Genomic DNA, 5,708 nt, shown 5'->3' with positions numbered 1-5,708 from the left:
TTCAACACCACTTCATGCTCCTCCTATTTTTCAGACCGTTTCATGCTCATCTAATTTTTGACATCTTTGAAGCTCTTCATATATTTCACACCTTTTGAAGCTCTTCATATTTTTAATATTTTTGAAGCTCTTCATATTTTTCAGAACTTTTCAGTCTCTTCATGTTTTTGAACACCGCTTCATGCCCCTCCTATTTTTCAGACCGTTTCATGCTCCTCATATTTTTGGCACCTTTTGAAGTTCTTCATATTTTTCACACCTTTTCAAGTTCTTCATGTTTTTCAAAACCGCTTCATGCTCCTCCTATTTTTCAGACCGTTTCATGCTCCTCTTGTATTTCACAACTTTTGAAGCTCTTCACATTTTTCACACCTTTTCAGGCTCTTCATGTTTTTGAACACCGCTTCATGCTCCTCCTATTTTACCGACCGCTTCATGCTCCTCATATTGATCACACCTTTTGAAGCTCTTCATATTACACACAGCTTTTCAGGCTCTTCATGTTTTTCAACACCACTTCATGCTCCTCCTATTTTTCACACCGTTTCATGCTCCTCATATTTTTGACACCTTTTGAAGCTCTTCATATTTTTCAGACCTTTTCAGGCTCTTCATGTTTTTCAACACCGCTTCATTATCCTCCTATTTTTCAGAGCGTTTCATGCTCCTCATATTTTTGACACCTTTTGAATCTCTTCATATATTTCACACCTTTTCAGGCTCTTCATGTTTTTGAACACCACTTCATGCTCCTCCTATTTTTCAGACTGTTTCCTCCTCCTCATGTACTTCACACCTTTTGAAGCTCTTCATATATTTCACACCTTTTGAAACTCTTCATATATTTCACAGCTTTTCAGGCTCTTCATGTTTTTGAACACCGTTTCATGCTCCTCCTATTTTTCAGACCGTATCATGCTCCTCCTGTATTTCAGCCGTTTCATGCTCCTCATATTTTTGGCACCTTTTGAAGTTCTTCATATTTTTCACAACTTTTCAGGTTCTTCATGCTTTTCAACACCGCTTTATGCTCCTCCTTTTTTTCAGACCGTTTCATGCTCCTCTTGTATTTCACAACTTTTGAAGCTCTTCACATTTTTCACACCTTTTCAGGCTCTTCATGTTTTTCAACACCGCTTCATGCTCCTCCTATTTTTCAGACCATTTCATGCTCCTCATGTATTTCACACATTTTGAAGCTCTTTATATTTTTCACACGTTTTCAGGCTCCTCATGTTTTTGAACACGATTTCTTGCTCCTCCTATTTTTCAGAACGTTTCATGCTCCTCATATTTTTGACACCTTTTGAAGCTCTTCATATTTTTCACACCTTTTCAGGCTTTTCATGTTTTTCAACATCGCTTCATGATCCTCCTACTTTTCAGACCGTTTCAACTCATCTCATTTTTGACAGCTTTTGAAATTTTTCATATTTTTCACAACTTTTGAAGCTCTTCATGTTTTTCAACACCGCTTCTTGCTCCTCTTATTTTTCAGACCGTTTCATGCTCCTCATATTTGTCACACCTTTTGAAGCTCTTCATATTTTTCACACCTTTTCAGGCTCTTCATGTTTTTCAACACCGCTTCATGCTCCACCTATTTTTCAAAGGGTTTCATGCTCCTCATATTTTTGACACCTTTTGAAGCTCTTCATATTTTTCACACCTCTTCAGGCTCTTCATATTTTTCACAGCTTTTCAGGCTCTTCATGTTTTTGAACACCGCTTCATGCTCCTCCTATTTTTCACACCGTTTCATGCTCATTTTTTACAGCTTTTGAAGCTCTTCATATTTTTCACACCTTTTGAAGCTCTTCATATTTTTCACACCTTTTCAGGCTCTTCATGTATTTGAACACCGTTTCATGCTCCTCCTATTTTTCAGACCGTTTCATGCTCCTCATATATTTGACACATTTTGAAGTTCTTCAGGTTTTTCACACCTTTTCAGGCTCTTCATGTTTTTGAACACCGCTTCAAGCTCCTCCTATTTTTCAAACCGTTTCATGTTCCTCATGTATTTCACACCTTTTGAAGCTCTTCATATTTTTCACACCTTTTCAAGCTCTTCAAGTTTTGAATGCTGTTTCATGCTCCTCCTATTTTTCAGACCGCTTCATGCTCCTCATATTTTTGACACGTTTTAAGCTCCCCATATTTTTCACACTTTTTGAAACTCTTCATATATTTCACACTTTTTCAAGCTCTTCATGTTTTTCAACAGCAGTTCATGCTCCTCCTATTTTTCAGACCTTTTCATGGTCCCCGTATTTTTGACACCTTTTGAAGCTCTTCATATTTTTCACATCATTTCAGTCTCTTCATGTTTTTCAACACCGCTTCATGCTCCTCCAATTCTTCAGAACGTTTCATGCTCCTCATATTTTTCACACTTTTTGAAGCTCTTCATATATTTTACACCTTTTCAGTCTCTTCATGTTTTTCACACCTTTTCAGGCATTTCATGTTTTTCAACAATGACTCATGCTCCTCCTATTTTTCACACCGTTTCATGCTCCTCATATTTTTGACACGTTTTGAAACTCTTCATATTTTTCACACCTTTTCATGCTCTTCATATTATTCAACACCTCTTCATGCTCCTCCTATTTTTCAGACCTTTTAATTCTCCACATAATTTTCACACATTTTGAAGCTCTTCATATATTTCACATCTTTTCAGGCTCCTCATGTTTTAGAGCACCGCTTCCTGCTCCTCATATTTTCAGACCGTTTCATGCTCCTCATATTTTTGACACCTTTTGAAGGTCTTCATATTTTTCACACCTTTTCAGGCTCTTCATGTTTTTGAACACCCTTTAATGCTCCTCCTGTTTTTCAGACCGTTTCATGCTCCTCATATTTTTGACATCTTTTGAAGCTCTTCATATTTTCACACCTTCTCAGGCTTTTCATGTTTTTGAACACCGCTTCAAGCTCCTCCTATTTTTCACACCTTTTGAAACTCTTCATATTTTTGACACAATTTCAGGCTCTTTATGTTTTTTAACACCGTTTCATGCTCCTCCTATTTTTCAGACCGTTTCATGCTCCTCATATTTTTGGCACCTTTTGAAGCTCTTCATATTTTTCACACCTTTTCAGGCTCTTCATATTTTTCAACACCGCCTCATGCTCCTTCTATTTTTCAGAAATTTACCTGCTCCTCATGTATTTCACAGCTTTTGAAGCTTTTCATAATTTTCACAGCTTTTCAGGCTCTTCATGTTTTTGAACACCGCTTCATGCTCCTCCTATTTTTCAGAACGTTTCATGCTCGTCATATTTTTGACACCTTTTGAAGCTCTTCATATTTTTCACACTTTTACAGGCTCTTCATGTTTTTCAACACCGCTTCATGCTGCTCCTCTTTTTCATTCCAATCATGCTCCTCATATTTTTGACACCTTTTGAAGCTCTTCATATTTTTCACAACTTTTCAGGCTTTTCATGTTTTTGAACACCGCTTCATGCTCCTCCTATTTTTCAGATCGTTTCATGCTCCTCATAATTTTGACACCTTTTGAAGCTCTTCATATTTTTCACATCTTTTCAGGCTCTTCATGTTTTTCAACACCGCTTCATGCTCCTGTTTTTTTTCAGACCGTTTCATGCTCCTCATGTATTCCACACCTTTTGAACCTCTTCATATTTTTCACACCTTTTCAGGCTCTTCATGTTTTGAACACCGTTTCATGCTGCTCCTATTTTTCAGACCATTTCATGCTCCTCATATTTTTGACATTTTTTGAAGCTCTTCATATTTTTCACGCCTTTTCAGTCTCTTCATGATTTTGAACACCGTTTCATGCTCCTCCTATATTTCAGATCGTTTCATGCTCCTCATGTATTTCACACCTTTTGAAGCTCTTCATATATTTCAAATCTTTTCAAGCTCTTCATATTTTTCAACATAGCTTCATGCTCCTCATATTTTTCAGACCGTTTCATGCTCCTCATATTTTTTATACCTTTTGAAGCTCTTCATATTTTTCACACCTTTTCAGACTCTTCATGTTTTTCAACACCGCTTCATGCTCCTATTATTTTTCAGACCGTTTCATGCTCCTCATATTTTTGACACGTTTTGAGGCTTGTCCTATTTTTCACACCTTTAAAGGCTCTTCATGTTTTTGAACACCGTTTCTTGCTGCTCCTATTTTTCAGACCATTTCATGCTCCTCATATTTTTGACATTTTTTGAGCTCTTCATATTTTTCACACCTTTTCAGGCTCTTCATGTTTTTCAACACCACTTCATGCTTCTCCTATTTCTCAGACCGTTTCATGCTCATCTCATTTTTGACAGCTTTTGAAGTTCTTCATATTTTTCACATCTTTTGAAATATTCATATTTTTCACACCTTTTCAGGCTCTTCATGTTTTTCAACACCGCTTCATGCTTCTCCTATTTTTCAGACCGTTTCATGCTCCTCTCATTTCTGAAATCTTTTGAAGCTCTTCATATATTTCACACATTTTCAGGCTCTTCATGTTTTTCAACACCGCTTCATGCTCCTCCTATTTTTCAGACAGTTTCATGCTCCTCATATTTTTGACACCTTTTGAAGCTCTTCATATTTTTCACATCTTTTCATGCTCTTCATGTTTTTGAACACCGTTTCATGCTCCTCATATTTTTCACACCTTTTGAAGCTATTCATATTTTTCACACCTTTTCAGGCTCTTCCTTTTTTTGATGACCGCTTCATGCTCCTCATATTTTTCAGACCGTTTCATGCTCCTCATATTTTTCAGACCGTTTCCTGCTCCTCATTTTTTTCAGATCTTTTGAAGCTCTTCATATATTTCACACTTTTTCAGGCTCTTCATGATTTTCAACAACACTTCATGTTCCTCCTATTTTTCAGACCTTTTCATGCTTCTCATAATTTTGACACCTTTGAAGCTCTACATATTTTTCCCATCTTTTCATGCTCTTCATCTTTTTAAAAACCGTTTCATGCTCATCCTATTTTTCAGACAGTTTCATGCTCCTCATATTTTTGACACCTTTTGAAGCTCTTCATATTTTTCACATCTTTTCAGGCTCTTCATGTTTTTGAACACCACTTCATGCACCTCCTATTTTTCAGACAGTTTCATGCTCCTCATATATTTCAGACCTTTTGAAGCTCTTCATATTTTTCACATCTTTTGAAGCTCTTCATATTTTTCATACGTTTTCAGACTCTTCATGTTTTTCAACACCGCTTCATGCTCCTCTTATTTTTCAGACCGTTTCACGCTCCTCATATTTTTGACACCTTTTGAAGCTCTTCATATTTTTCACAACATTTCAATCTCTTCATGTTTTCAACAACACTTCATGCTCATATTATTTTTCAGACTGTTTCATGCTCCTCATATTTTGGACACCTTTTGAAGCTCTTCATATTTTTCACACCTTTTCAGGCTCTTCATGGTTTTCAACACCGCTTCATGCTCCTGCTATTTTTCAGACCGTTTCATGCTCCTCATATTTTGGACACCTTTTGAAGCTCTTCATATTTTTCACACCTTTTCAAGCTCTTCATGTTTTACAACAACACTTCATGCTCCTTCTATTTTTCAGAGAGTTTCATGCTCCTCATGTATTTCACACCTTTTGAAGCTCTTCATATATTTCACAGCTTTTCAGGCTTCTCATTTTTTTCAACACCACTTCTTGCTCCACCTATTTTTCAGACCTTTTCATGCTCATC

This window comes from Dama dama, unplaced genomic scaffold (genome assembly GCF_033118175.1).
Source record: "Dama dama isolate Ldn47 unplaced genomic scaffold, ASM3311817v1 ptg000020l, whole genome shotgun sequence".
Classification (NCBI taxonomy): Eukaryota; Metazoa; Chordata; class Mammalia; order Artiodactyla; family Cervidae; genus Dama; species Dama dama.
This window is presented reverse-complemented; position numbering follows the sequence as displayed.